General features: G+C 33.1%; 2 long non-coding RNA genes across 3 annotated transcripts in view; one reads left to right on the top strand and one right to left on the bottom strand.

Annotated features, from left to right (window-relative positions):
* Positions 1-10,266, top strand: part of LOC143265439 (uncharacterized) — a 25,468-nt gene extending 15,202 nt beyond the window's left edge. Inside the window, exons 2-3 of the long non-coding RNA XR_013039997.1 lie at positions 8,087-8,256; positions 8,758-10,266. This is a non-coding gene — a long non-coding RNA (uncharacterized LOC143265439). The remainder of the gene's footprint in view (positions 1-8,086; positions 8,257-8,757) is intronic.
* The window catches only part of LOC143265440 (uncharacterized), a 20,826-nt gene extending 4,662 nt beyond the window's left edge, over positions 1-16,164 (bottom strand). The window contains exons 1-3 of one of the 2 annotated variants that reach the window (XR_013039999.1): positions 15,719-16,164; positions 15,296-15,334; positions 14,814-15,175 (exon numbers count right to left, since the gene is read on the bottom strand). This is a non-coding gene — a long non-coding RNA (uncharacterized LOC143265440). Of the gene's footprint in view, positions 1-14,813; positions 15,176-15,295; positions 15,335-15,718 lie in introns of those variants that run through there. The other variant, XR_013039998.1, reaches the window with a different exon arrangement.

Below are 16,164 nucleotides of genomic sequence, written 5' to 3'. Positions count from 1 at the left end.
GTAGAACCAATGTTGCAGCAGAGGCACAGGTACATGTTGGTAACAATCTGATTTGAAATATTCACTTTCATTAAGGTTGATTGATGAGCCTGTATCAAGTACTTCTTACTTATTGCACCTTTTGATCTCTTTAGCTGAAATTACTCGTTACGTAGCTCCCAAACGTTTTAGACGAGTTAACCGCGAATGGGCATAAAAACCGTGATATTGAATCAGCAAGCGAGCAGAATTACCTCGAATACGAAATTCAGGGTAGCAAATTAACGTGCACGTTAAATTAACTTGAGCAACCTTGGAATCGATCAGTGAACCTCGGTAACGCGTTTCAGGGAAGGGACAAAAGAAAGTTCGATGGCGGGATGAGAAGCGTCGTATAGGGGGCTTCTGGATATCGACGGCAATATTCGTTAAGTCCTGCTAAGACCCTGTATGCGGTGTAGTTCGTTCATTCGGATTGCCAAGTCTCATCCCATCCCTTTTACTCTTTGATTTCCTCCCTGTGGCCTTTCTTATCTGCCTGAACGTGGCCTTGTAAGAAGGGAGTTGCCTTCGTTTCTTCGTTCTATTCTCCTTGTCTTCAGCGACAGGGTTGAAAGATGCCTCTCTATGCCCAAAGATCAGCATGTCAGTATGGTGGCTGTTTAATTTCTGCATTTGTTACGGACGGGTTTCTAGTAATGTTGGAACATTAGAATCCGTTGAAGTGCAAAATAGAGGTAGATTTTCAAGTTTTTAATGTAGAGATATCGAATTTCAATTTCTGGATTTATTAGGGGTAGGTTTTCAATAACGTCCAAATGACGAAATCCATCGAGACATCGGAAAGTTGGGATTTTCAAATCTGAAAATTTAGGGATATGAAATTTTAAATCTAAAAGTTTAGAAATATCAAATTTCAAATGTTGAAATTAAGGGATGCCAAATTTTAAATTAAAAAATTTAGAAATATCAAATATCAAACCTTGAAATTTAGGGATATGAAATTTTAAATTAAAAAATTTAGAAAAATCAAATATCAAACCTTGAAATTTAGGGATATGAAGTTTTAAAGCTAAAAATTTAGAAATATCAAATTTCAAATTTTGAAATTAAGGGATGCCAAATTTTAAATTTCAAAATTAAGAAATATCAAATGTCAAACCTTGAAATTTAGGGATATGAAATTTTAGAAATATGAAATTGTAGAATATTTAGAAATATCAAATTTCAAATTTGAAAATTTAAATATTAATTTTAAACATTTTTTTATTTGCAGATTTTTAAATTTTCTACTTTCGAAAATTGCAAAGTTGAAAAGTTGAAAATTTAAACACGAACATATAGAAATATAAATATTTTTAATTATTTCAGTTTTAAATTTCAAATCTACCAAAACAATGTTCGGAAATTGAAAGTTTGAGAATTTAAAAGTGTAGAAATCTTTCATTTTCAAGTTAATAAAAGTATTTTAATATACTAATAAAAGTTTAATAAAAACTCGTTAACAAGATTTTATGGAGGGGTTAATTCAAACGCAATTCAAGAATAATACGGTACTTACTAAGTATCCAACTTCATGATATTCAAGCATCCACTACTGAATTAAAATATTTCCTAGTCTTTAAAACACCAAATTCAAAAGTGTAGAATTTTTACATTTTTTACTCTAAAACTCTAAAGCTCTAAAACTCTAAAACTCTAAAACTCTAAAACTCTAAAACTCTAAAACTCTAAAACTCTAAAACTCTAAAACTCTAAAACTCTAAAACTCTAAGACTCTAAAACTCTAAAACTCTAAAACTCTAAAACTCTAAAACTCTAAAACTCTAAAACTCTGAAACTTCAAAACTCCAAAATTGTAAAACTATGAAAGTAAAAAGTTCCAGATCTCCAAACTTTCATCACAAGAATTGAAAAGTCCAGAATTCCCAAATTCCCAAATTTCCAAAATCCCATAATCCCAACATCCTAAAAATTTAAAATTCCAAAACTCCAAGACTTCGAAATTCAAATATTCCAAATTCCAAAACTCTCAAACAACCAAATTTCCAAATCTCCTAATACTTATATTTCCATATTCCGAAATCCTCTGGTACATGTCATGTTCTCCAAATCTCAAGATCTCACGATTACAAGTTCGCTAATTCTAAAGATCTCAAGATCTCAAACTCCCAAAATCTCAAATTCCCAAATTTTAAATTTCATAAATTTCTAACTTGCCCATCATCGCATATTATCGCCACAATATTATCAGTACTTCGCTACCCGTCAAGCGTCCCGAATTATTGGTAATCAATATCGATCATACGAGTACCCGTTACAATCTTCAAAGAACCGACGAAAGTGAAGTCAAGAATTACGATTTTGTCTATGCTTCACGTCGAATAATGTTGATATAAATTCCTGAATACCTGAAATTGAACTTTTGATTACTTTCTGCATTCTCTGGTTATTCGAATTGGTCATGCCCGATGATTAATGTCCTAAGATTACAAATAAATTGCTGAAATGTATGAGGCTTAAACAAAAGGAAGTAAAAAATTCATAAAAAAAGGCGGGGAACGCAGACTCGAGGAGGATTACATCGAATTACTGGGAATGAGGACAATAAAACATTTCAGTTTCGTGTTGAACAGAAACGAAGGCTATCAGTTACTTCGTTACGCCACTGTTTTCTCCTGCATACGGCAGACGAAGACATTCCAAGTGAGAAAGTTGAAAGGAGTTGGACGACAAGGCAGATAAATTAGTGCTAGTAATGAAGACTGAGTCCGATGTCTGATTAAACAAACACAGGGAAACACAAATAAGTAAGAGAGACGGGAGCGGGAAACGAGAAACGTTAAAAAGAGAAAAACGGAAATAAGGAAAAGAGTGAGGTAACTAAATAGAAAGGGAAGAAAGATAGAAAACGAGCGGAGGAAGAAGAATCTGTAAGCCTTTAGACGTTAAACTTTTATTTTGCCTCTAATTAACTAAAGTAGCTTATTAATTTAGTATACTCGATCGCTACGAACATTTCTTTCCGATACGGATATATAAGTAAGCTTTATAATTTTTTCATTCTGAAATTTTCATATTTTGGACTTCCAAATGTACGAGTTTAAATTTTCGAATTCTCGAATTCTCGAATTCTCGAATTCTCGAATTTTCTAATTTTCTAATTTTTGAACTGTCGAACTGTCGAATTTTCAAGTTTCGAAATTGCCAAATTTAAAAAAATTATAAATCTCCCATTTTCATAATCTCTACATTATCGAATTTTCAAGTTTCTAAATTCCAAAATTACCAAATTTGCAAATTTTTAAATTGCTAAGTTTCCATCAGTCCATTACTTTTCTTAAATTTGCAAGTATTCAAAGCCTCAAATTCAAAAATTTTCCAAGTTTTTAATCTTCTGACTACCAGAATCCTTAAATGTCTGGAGTAGCTAACTTCTATATTCCTTCTTCTGGTTACCAAATTTTCGAATCTACAAATTGTTGAGCCCTTAATCTCATAGTCCCCAAGTACCCTAATGTCAAAGTCTCCAAATCCCAATATTCCTAAATATTGCAATTCCTAAGTTCTAAAGTTTCCATATCCCAGTGTTTATAAATCTTGTAATTTTCAAATTTCAAAATTTCTGAATACCAATGTCCCTAAACTCTAAAGTTTCAAAATTCCATTTGCTATCAGTCACAAAATCTTCAAAATCCAAAGTTCTTAAGTCTCCAAATCCCATAGCCCTCAAATTCCAAAGTCTCCAAATCCAGAAACCCTCAACTCTATGTCCCCAAATTCTCTATTACTCAAATCTCGAAATCTTCAAATTCCAAATTTCTTAAATATCAATGTTTCCAAATCTCATCCTCAATTCCACAAACTTTCAAATCCCAATATTCCCAAATCTCAATCTCCCCAAATCCCACAATCTCTAAGCTACACGGTCTTTAAATTTCAATGTCTCCAAATCCCATAGCCCTCAAATTCCAAAGTTTGCAAATTCAAAAACTCACAAATCTCAATATTTCCAAATCCCATACTCCCCAATTTCACATACTTTCAAATCTCAACATTCCCAAAACTCAATCTCCCCAAATCCCACAATCTCTAAACCAGAAGGTGTTTAATTTTCAATGTCTCCAAATCCCATAGCCCTCAAATTCCAAAGTTTACAAATTCAAAAACTCACAAATCTCAATATTTCCAAAACCCATACTCCCCAATTTCACATACTTTCAAATCTCAACATTCCCAAAACTCAATCTCCCCAAATCCCACAATCTCTAAACCAGAAGGTGTTTAATTTTCAATGTCTCCAAATCCCATAGCCCTCAAATCCCAAAGTTTGCAAATCCAGAAACTCTCAAATTTCAATATTTCCAAATTCTATACTCCCCAATTCCACAAACTTTCAAATCTCAATCTCCCCAAATCCCACAATCTCTAAGCTACAAGGTCCTTAAATTTCAATGTCTCCAAATCCCATAGCCCTCAAATTCCAAAGTCTCCAAATCCAGAAACCCTCAACTCTATGTCCCCAAATTCTCTATTACTCAAATCTCGAAATCTTCAAATTCCAAATTTCTTAAATATTAATGTTTCCAAATCTCATCCTCAATTCCACAAACTTTCAAATCCCAATATTCCCAAATCTCAATCTCCCCAAATCCCACAATCTCTAAGCTACAAGGTCCTTAAATGTCAATGTCTCCAAATCCCATAGCCCTCACATTCGAAAGTTTGCAAATCCAAAAACTCTCAAATCTCAATATTTCCAAATCCGATACTCCCCAATTCCACAAACTTTCAAATCTCAAGTTTCCCAAATCTCAATCTCCCCAAATCTCACAATTTGTAAGCTACAAGATCTGTAAATTTCAATGTCTCCAAATCCCATAGCCCTCAAATTCCAAAGATTCCAAATCCAAAGTCTCTCAAATCTCGATGTTCCCAAATCCCTTACTCTCCAAATCCCATACTCCTCAATTCCACAAACCTTCAAATCTCAATGTTCCCAAATTCCATATCCCTCAAATCCCACCATCTATAATTCACAAAGTTAAATTTTAATGTACCCAAATTCCAATCTGAAACCCCAAAATCTTCAAATTGCAAGGTCTCCATATTCCAGTACCTCCAAAACATGATCCACATCCTTCAAATGGTGAAATGTCCCCAAAGATGAACGATCAGAGACCTATCGTTCGTTGATCAACATACTGTCCATATGAATATCAGATTTGCTCTCGACTGTACGTTTAAAGACATTGCTGTTTATTCTCCTCTTTTTTTATCCATCTCTCGCACCTTTTCTCATTTATCTTGTTTTTTAGCCTATTCTCGTATCCACGTACCGGTGTTCATTCCCGGAGACGAGCCCATCGTGGCTTCGTAGAATGTTCGTTGTTTCATTTTCGTCGCACGTCCTCAAAATGAAAATGTATGAGCGCGTATAATACATAGAGAATAGTTTTGACCGGGCCGGTTAGCGGAGCATGAATCTCATCGAGTCACTCAAGGCTGAAGCTCTCGAAATTACGCGGGATGAATTAAAAATAGCGGTCACTAAATCGTGAAAACAAAATTCACCTGGATTTATGGCCGCTTTTTGAGATTTCCAGTCACGAGCTATTAGTCGTAGCCGTTTGCGAAAAATACCGAAAATAATCAGCGGACGTATAGCTCGTTCGCTGACTGCTAACAGGTTTAGCTGTACAATTTTTGTTCTTTTCGAAAAACTGAAATTTGATCAAACGGAAATATCGCGAATTTGAACTATTAAAAGATCGCTACGGGTTTCTTGCTGGGATCTTCGAGGTACGCTGATACCATTGTCGATGCAAAAATAATGATATATGCAACATTTGGTTGATGAAAAATTTTTGTTCTAAAATAGCGGAAATGTTATCGAAATAGATTATATTATTAAAACAGTTAACCTGTCTAATGGATAGCTAATTATCTGCAACAATAGAATGTATTTTAAATAACTATTTATAACAGACTTTAGTAACTAATTTAAAATGGATAATGTGTTAATTCTTAAATTTCTGAATATCGTATCCCACTCCCTAAAAAATAATCTCGACTCTTCAACTGTCTATCTAGGTTACAAAACTTTAGGGGTTAAATAAGGATCGTTTAAAAAGAGTTACAGTTCGTTTAAAAGTAGCAGCATTTAAATATATTTCATTTAATCAACATGGCCGTTATAACCTTGCAAACATATCTAACAATTTCAATAAAAAACAAATGACATTAATGAAAAGTATAGGAGATGCAAAAACTTAGGAATCAATTCAAGAAAACTAACAAACTATGTAATTTAAAATAACTTGTAAGCGGCCATTTTGAACGCTTTGATACATTCAGTGTTACAACCTAACCTAACCGATTATTCTTAAAATTTCGTAGAAGCAGGAAAAAGTGTAGTAAAAAAGGAGAGAGCACCAGGTGGTCATTGGAGGATGTTTGCCGTTAAACAATACCGCAGTGACCGCGAGTCAATTTATTTATAATCCTTGTTTTTTTTAACTGCCCGGCTGAGAAAAATTAGCGTCTGCGGATACTGCGCAGTGAAGTCGATTCAGGACGATGAGAACGGCGTTAGGTGAAAAAATAAGCGGACGATAATAATTATTATCAAGCCAAGCCAGATCATGGCTGCGCCGGAGGTGGAGAAAAAAGATACGAATCCATGACGCTGGGCTGCCAGGCAAGGACGTTCAAGTTTAAACGAAAATAAAAATTCCTTCACCGATACTAATTATAGAATACGCTCATCGAGTAACTGCCGCTTGAATTATATCGATACATGTACGCCAACGAATTATACCGGGTGTTAAATTCTTTGGACTTTTCAAAAAAATTTATTTGATCAAGTTTAAATATGGCGGGGGGTGGAAATTATACTATATGGAATAATATACATAAAATGATCAAATTTAGAAGCTTCATAAATTTAGATATTTTCAACGTCAGAGTTTGCGGATTTATAAAATTGTGAACTTGAAAGTTTAAAGCTTTGAAATTCAGAAATATTCAAATTTATAAATTTGAAGCTTGTAAATATAGAAACTTTAATACAAGTTCAGAAATTTTTTAATTTAGAACTTCAGAGTTTGCAAATGCAGAAATTCGTTAATTTGGAACTTTAAAACTTATAAGTTCAGAAATTTTCAAATTCAAAACTTTCGAATTTACAAATACAGAAATGTTTTAATTTGAAACTTTAAAGCTAGACAGTTCAAAAACTTTTAAATTTAAGGTAAAATGATGTCACTTTAAATTAAGTGCACACACGATAAAACACGTAATCAAATTCATAATTCAGTACATAAGAATCTAGTGTTCCTATCCCAGTTGCGAAACGCCATTTTCTTATAGAGCGTGATACGAAGAATTACAAGATTTAAGGTCTTGAAGAAATAATAATGATAAATGAAGGTATGATGGATGATTGGTCAGCATTTATATTCTATTTGATCAGAATGGGGCCGGTCGTACCTACATGTACGGCTATACTGTTGAAAGGGTTAATAATGATGATACGTTGTACTTTTTCGAAGCTCCACAGGTTATTTACGATTTACTCGATTTACATCGATAGGTGACGTCATAGGTTACAAATAATTTGTTACGTGTTCTGAATTCATGAAGTTTTTGCATAATTGTTATATTTGTTCAAAATAATAATAAATTAGTTAAATTGAATTACTTGATGTTTACTGATGTAAACAATACAAGAGTAATTTAATATTAATTTCTATATACTTCGTACAGAAATGTACGAAATAATATGATTCTTATAACTTCCAAAATAATATGATTTTTGTGAAATTCACAAAATAATGAGTTTTTTATAGAAATCACGAAATAATATAATTTTGGTAAGAATCACGAAGTAATGTAATTTTAATAAATTTTACGAAATAATATAATTGTAATAAAATTCATGAAATAATGTAATTTTGATAAAATTCATAAAATAATATGATTATAACAAAATTCATGAAATAAGGTAATTTTGCTAAAATTCACGAAATAACATAATTGTTACGAAATTCACGAAATAACGTAATTTTGATAAAATTTATAGCGTTGTGATTTCTATCTGTTTTAGACCTCTGTCGAAAATGTGACATCGATAGAAATACGAAGAATGAAGACCGTTGTACAAATTCCAGAACGGTGAGTCAGTGATTAATTAATGGTACCGTTCTTTGTTCAAGCCAGCAATTATTTAACTTGACAATCGAAGTAATTATCCATCGTAGCGACACACCTTTTCAGGTATGTACATAGGTTGACTTATCTTTCCCCGAGAATAGGTGTAGGCCGTGTTGTGCTACTAAAGCGTTCACGTACATGTTGTACGGTAATCGATGCAATTTTGCATCGTTGACAACCAATTAATGTTGCAAGTTTAAGCTTCGTACAAAGGATTAATCTGGTATAAAGATGATGTTAATACTGACAAGATAAAACATTTCTCGAATACAAAAGCATCACTTTCTATTGGACAGGTCGGTGCAGATTTTAATAAAGATTAAGAGATTAAAATAATGACTTTAATTAGAAACGTTAGACAAAATTGTAACTTCGCGTCATCAAATGTATTGCAAAATGTTACTATTTTTCCAAATGCTACTCCAATTGTACCTTCAAATGTATCTCCAAACATATCTTCAAATACTATTCTCAAATCCTATCGCGAATGTATCTCTAAATGTTAAAACAAATGTACTTTTCAATGCTGCTTTAAATGTATCTCCAAATGTACCTTCAAAGTAGGTGTACCTCCAGATGTACCTTCTAATGCTACTTCAAGTGCACAATGCTACGCTAAGTATACATCCAAATGTATCTCTAAATGTATCTCCAAACGTGCATTCAAATGCTACTCCAAGTATACCTTCAAATACCTACTGTAAATGTACCTTTAAGTGTATATCCAAAAAGATCTTCAAATGCTACTCCAAATGTATATCTAAGTCTTGCTTGAAATTCAAATATATCTCCAAACATATTTTCAAATGCTATTCGAAATGTATCTCTAAATACTAAATACTACTCCATACTACTCCTACTAAATGCTACTCCAAATGTATACCATTTGGATATATATACCATGTACCATTAGCTGAAAAGCATACCACCAAATGTACATCCAAATGCAAACACTGCTCCTATTACATGTCAAATATAATTTTGAACACAATTATCTTATTAAATTAATTTTTTCAAAATTCCGGCTGTGTTCAGACATTTAAATTGCATCGTGAGGTGTGTTAGCGACAGTCGCCCAAAGTGGTCGGCACGAAAGAATTCGCAAACAAGAAGGACGCAACGTTGAAACGATCTCAGGGAATAATCGATAGAATTCGTAATAGCGATCGAAGGAGGGTCGGTGAGAATAAAAAAAGGCTAGTCCTCGACGAAAAGGAAGGCGCATATCGAAGGAGGGCCCTTCAGCGCGTTGTAGCCCGGAGCGACGCGGAATCACTCAGAGCAGCGCCGGCCGTTACTTCATTTTTGCGGAGCGTTTACAACGTCCTGTCCACTCGCGTGGCATCGTTGCTGGCATTTCGATGCATAATAAACGAGCGGTTTAGCCCTGCACCGTGGCTCACACCTCTGGCCCCTTCTTTCTACGAGTTAAAGGGGGATGTGCACCCCCTCCAGCCTCTCAGTCGGCCACAACTGTCTCTTTCGTTTTGTTACGGTAAACACGCTACGCTGTCTCGCTTTTGTAGACTTTCTTCTATGAGACGCGCATAACGAGATGAGAGAGCGAGAAGAAGCTATCGTTGAACGAACTGTGAAGAGCAAGCGACTCTAACGAAAGGAAATCCGATTTGCACGCCGTGCCGGGTCTCTTCCGCTCTTTTTCAAACGCATGCCCGGCCCGCTGCTCTATACATGCCCGGGACGATGCGATAGATACGCGGTAGTTTTTATGGGAATTCGTTTGCTGTTACGTGATGCTGCCGCTTCCTTTGCTGGATTTTTGTTTGACGTTTTACGATTATCTCTTAACACTTCACCGCGAATTGCCACAGATTGCGATTTTGACGATGTGCGTAAAATAGAACTTTAGATGTACAAGTCGAATAAGAAATTATGTTAATTTAATTCACTATAATATTAATATATGACATTCTTCTTGATTATGGTAATATGTGACATGTTTTATATATTATATTACATTACTTCTTCTTCCAAAAATTGTAGTTTCTTCTCTTCATCGTTGCCTATTTAAATTTTAGTGTGTGTTTTATTTACGCTAAGTGATTAATTGTGAAACGTTTCAAATCTTCTTTCTGTACATTACATTTTTTTGTATAAAGGCAGATCACGTAAATAAATAAAATATTACTAGAGCAAAGTTGCTCAATATGAAGACACCTCTTAATGTGAGATCCCAGCTTATCTCTAGAGAGCTTTTAAAACTCGTAGGGATGGTATTTTATTTCGCAACTATTCGTCCATATTTAGTTTCGTACATTGGTTTCGAAATTAATTAAATGTCTTGTACAATCATATATTTGTGAAACACATTGCAGAAAATTCTTGAATAATTACAAATAATTAATGCTGAATGTATATTCATTTACATGTATAATGCATACAATGAAGTGTAAGACTTATTAGTATAATTTAACAATAATTTAGCAATTCACATAATTTAACAATAGTACGTTATTATTATGTGTGTAAGTAATATTCTGGTAAATTTAATTTAAACATTAAAAATTTCAATTTGAATTTAAACGATCTGATATGTAAGCTTCTATTCCGCCATTTTGTAACTTACTTTACATCTATCAGTTCTCAATTATAGAGGAAAGTTAATATAGATATATAAAAACACTTTTCCTATCATTTTGCGACAGTCATATTGTCATAACCTCTTAAGGTTCGCAAAATTGACGTGATCGTTCGAAACGTGAACATTTTGAACAAAATTACCATTATTAATTATCTGAATTTATATTTTCTTATCTTTCTCTCTCAGTTCAACTTGTTCTGTACTTAATGCAAAAATATTTAAAAAATAATAGTCTTCATTCTCTATTATTATTAATATTGAACTAAAACTTCTTTATTATTTTATGTTTCAAAGTTATAAGTTTAAAACTGCAAATTGCTTAGTGAAATTTGCAAATTGAAGCAACTAAATTTTATAGTTCAATATGTGCTTATAAACTGCATATCTTTATAATTATCAGCGCTTAAGTTAAAGAGGCTTTGTATACTTAAATGTAACAATAATAAATTTTACGATAATGATTATGATTATAGTTATGATTATAGCAACGATTATGGTAATTCTTAACAACACCTATCGTTCCAGAATTAGAAAATGTCAGTTACCTTAACGGATATAACAATATGCATTTTTATTTCACTAGTACTTTATTCGATGTGTGTTAATAGAGTTGATATAATACAAAAATATTAAAAATTTTCTTAACAACGTTCGATCAACATCAATTATTTTCTTTTCTCTTATATGTTCTCTATTAACTATCATATTCTGTCTGGTTCAAAATTCGTCTATTTTATATTCCTGATCATATGATCATATGACCATTTTATATTTGATCTAACGTAGCTTAATGTTTGTTTAAAATGTAATACTGTAAATTACGAAATTAACTTAATTTTTTTCAGAATTTAGCTATGAATTTAATCGTAAATTTCAAAATTAATCCATAAATTTAATTGCATACATTAAAATAGAATATTGAAAATTATATCATTACTAAGAGAAAAAATATTATTTCAATTAAATTTCTCTACATTCTAATTGTACTGTAATTCAATATCATTTGAAATTTAATATCACAAATTAAATTAGAAATTTTTAAATTAACTTAAAAATTATATTGTGAATTTTAAAATAAAATTATAAAATTCCACATATTTTAAATACAAAGTAAGGTTGAGATTTCAGAATTAAATTATAAATTACATTGCAAATTTAAAAATGTAATGTATAACAGAAAATTATAATACTGATAAGGCAAACTACATTTTTTTCTGCACATTTCTAAAAATTCATTATAATTTCATTTGTCAAAAAAGTTTGTCGTTTACATTTGTCATACAAAGTTGCATGTCAGAGACAGAAAGCACTACAAGTATTCTGATTTTTTTCTTTTTATGTATGTTCGCCGATTACGCCTAACTGGGTGGACCGATCGGAACGAAACCTTTTGCATCTGGTAGGTTCTGACTCCCCATTGGTACCATTATCAAAAAATTTTTCATTTTTTAATTGCAAAGTATTATTGTTGCAAAAAAAATTGAAAAACGAATATTCATGTTGTCTTTTATTTAATTATGCTCATGGCATTTACGCAGACAAAAAAAGCCCGGAAGAACTATCTCGCAGTATCCTATACAATTCTCCCCATTCCACTAAAAAGTGTGAAATAAAATAATTTTAAGAAAAAAAATACGCCGACTTCGAAATGCACTAAAAAGTATAAAATAATTTCTATTTCCTAATGAAGTAATTTCTATTTCACTCAATCATACAATTACGTAACAGATATGAATGAAACCTATTTACTCGTTAGGTAGTATATTAAATACATTTCAACTTTTTCGGAGGCGGCGCAAAATTAAAAATACCTCAGTAAACGTTGCTGCCAATAACCAGTTGATTGTGGTATGGCGTATTGGAAATTAATAAATCCTGAGAAAGAATACGTACCATTATAGATATATCTGGTAATACACGTAAATGTAACGACTGCATCTTCATTTCGCAACGTTTCTGATATAAATGAAATTGAATTGACTTCGTTCGCATGTGGAAGCCATGGATCTAAGAACCTATAAACGGAGCCCACGACGCGGGAATGACCAAATTTGCGGCAGATGGGCTCTATCTTTATAGTATATGCGGCGATCGAGTCTTTCCATCGCATACTCTATGAATCTAGCCCTTTGCGGACTACCGCCGCATATATGCGTTCTGCGTAAATCATCAAATTGGCCGAAGAACTCATATATGCGTTTGGCAAAAACAGTTAATTGAGCCGAGAAACGCATATATGTGTCCCATGTAAATGCGTGGCTATGGCCGAGAAACTTAACTATGCGTTCCGCTAAAACAACTGATAGAGCCGAGAAACGCGTACATGTGTGCATGCACGTAAATCTGTGCATGTACATATAATATATCCAGAATTTGACTTGGAATGCTATGAACGAAAACCACGTTTAAGCAGAAATACATATACGCTGGCAATTTTTAATGACTATCGCGGTAGGAGCTCGGCCCCACGGTACGGTTCATTTCGAACCGTCCCGTTCGCAAAGGGCTAGATAGACCACAGTTACATTCTATACGCACTAACACCTACTTCGCGACGTGCTGTCGAGTTATATGTATAAAAAAAAAATAACTATACAAGCTTTGCCTATGTTCGGCTGTCCAAAGGTTGACATGTTCAAGAAAATCTTTTAATTTTGCACCGCCTCCGAAAAGGTTGAAATGTATTTAATATACTACCTAACGAGTAAATAGGTTTCATTCATATCTGTTACGTAATTGTATGATTGAATGAAATAGAAATTACTTCATTAGGAAATAGAAATTATTTTATACTTTTTAGTGCATTTCGAAGTCGGTGTATTTTTTTTCTTAAAATTATTTTATTAATTGCTTCAGTCAACGCGGTAAAGAATCTCTATCACTTCACCGTAACATTCATATATTCCGTAATAAATTTTGTAGGTATTATACGATTCAGTTATAGTTTACGAAATGAAACATAAGTTAAAACTATCGATCAAAAATCGATGCCACCTGCATTTGAAAAAACTAGAACCGGCGCGCATCGGAGCGATTATTTGCGCCGCGCGACGATAATGGATACGGAAAGGCGGTTTGAATCCGGCCGAATGGGCGTATGAATGGTCGCCGTTTAGCGTAATTATTGGCACATTGTCTACGGCACAATACCGGGTGCGAAATTGGCATGCAAAAATCGGATGCGATCCTATTGTCCACCATTGTCCGATTCATGGCTGCGTGGCAGCTTCCCCGAGCTCTCTAGTTTTCGAATATCTCGTCGCCAATACTACCGATTCGTTCGCCAATCGAATTTAGTTCAAACGGCGTCCGAAGGAATTTGTTTTATGTATTACGTGCTTTTCGAACATTTTTTCTGTCACTACAAAACTTTGTGACAATACTGATGAATCATTTACTTTTTCAACCCTTGAATTGAAAATTTCGCAAAAAGGTTACTTAAACAATACAATTCGAGAGAAATTAATTTTATTACGTACTTTACATGTGTTCGTATGTAGCATTTAACCTAAAAATTTTGATATAATGGCGAATCTTATAACCTACAAATTTTGATACAATGACGAATTATAGAATCTACTAATATTTGTACAATATCGTGACTTTTATATTTTATATATGTACTAAGTACAAAAGCAGTGGTCATTGTTATAAAAAAAGAAAGCTTGGAATATTTATTTGTATCAAATTCGAATTTATTGTTCTAACACAAATTTTAGGATATTTGTTCTCATAGAATTCGGAATTTATATTATTAATAAATCATCACGTACATTATTAAGAACCAATTATTTTGAGTGTTTCTGACTTACGGAAGAGCATCTGTAATTTTCCTTTAAATGTTATTTGTTCTGCTTAAAACATGTCATTTTCTACAACTGAAATATTTAATTTACTTGTATTCTACTACAGTTTACTTGTAATTGTTTTCTATTTTACTTGTGTAAATTAGTTATTCTTATCGTATTTTTTGTATAGAAAAAATGACACCACTTGAAAAATTTATTTCCATCAAGAACATTTATTTTGATTAACTCTAATCTCCATAAAAATACCTATGCAGTTTGACACAAAATGTCATCCATTTTTCCTACATTTTCTTTGATCTAACCGCCATCTAAAGAAATCAGGTGATATACATATATATTGCTACATTTAGGGCAATTCCACAAAGCAATGAGATCCATTGTACCCCAAACAAATAAAGGTAGTGTGTTGTTTGAAATGTTTAAGTAGGCAACATGATACGGCGTCTTAAGCAGGTGGCACAATATGACAAATGTCAAACGTCCCACACGCGCTGTTCAACCTGCTTAAGCATTTCAAATGATGTACCGTCTTTGTTTGATGACATTGGTTGCTTTGATGTTTATTCCTGTTCTAGAGAAACAAGCAACAAAAATATAGCAAAGTTTGCTGATGCAAAAAAGTAACAAAGATGATGAATTTTACTACCCCTTTTTCTGTTATATGCGGTAAATTATAAAATTATCAACTTACCTAAAACTTGATGTTACAATTCGTAATCAAGATTTATTGCTGCAATAAATAAATGAAAGAATTTTATGTATATTTTATATATATTTTATGTATGTTATAGAAGTACAATATAAAATGTAATAATTATTTACAATATATTTTGAATAATCGTATCATGCACTCGTTGCAGTATTATAATAATAGTATTGCATATAATGTTCAAATTAGATTATTGTACACTGATACAGACAAGGACCGTAATATTTAATAACATAAAATTCTAACAGGAAATTGCATTTTACACATATCATGAAAAACAATTTCGCTATTGCGTGCGACTATCGCGCCATCTAAGCGCATCAACCATAATGCGAAAATAAACGTGGAGCATCATTTTAGTGATTAAGTGTATCTCGTAAATTAACAGCGACTCATTCGTTTTACCTTGTTCTCTACAGTTTTATGTAGCGTGTGCCGATCTTTGGTAATGATGCCATCGACGCCATTGTTTCGAGACGAAAGTTCGTGGACGGCCGTTAGTAATTGCGTCGCGGACACAATTCCACCAAAGGTGATTCTAACCCAAGCAAATCGAAAACTAAATTTGTAGAGACTAGAAAGGCTGACCGAAGAATTTGGTTGGTTATTAAGTAAAGGACGCCTGCACGATTCTAACTCCTCCGAACGGAAGAACCGCGGGCTTTTTGTGCGGTCAGATTGGCGGCCATTATGTCCCGAAATTGGGCCTTAATTGTGCCAGCGGTAATGAGTCGGGTTGCTCTAATGCAACGGCACCAATCACCACCACATGTAGTATTTTAAAACATAGCTTCGGTGTGTTCTAACGGGTGCTCTGTTGATAAAACTTTTGATGTTTAAGACACTTAGAT

This window comes from Megachile rotundata, chromosome 11, assembly GCF_050947335.1.
Source record: "Megachile rotundata isolate GNS110a chromosome 11, iyMegRotu1, whole genome shotgun sequence".
Taxonomy (NCBI): Eukaryota; Metazoa; Arthropoda; class Insecta; order Hymenoptera; family Megachilidae; genus Megachile; species Megachile rotundata.
The sequence above is the reverse complement of the archived record's forward strand: the minus strand, read 5'-3'. Positions and strand labels throughout refer to the sequence as shown.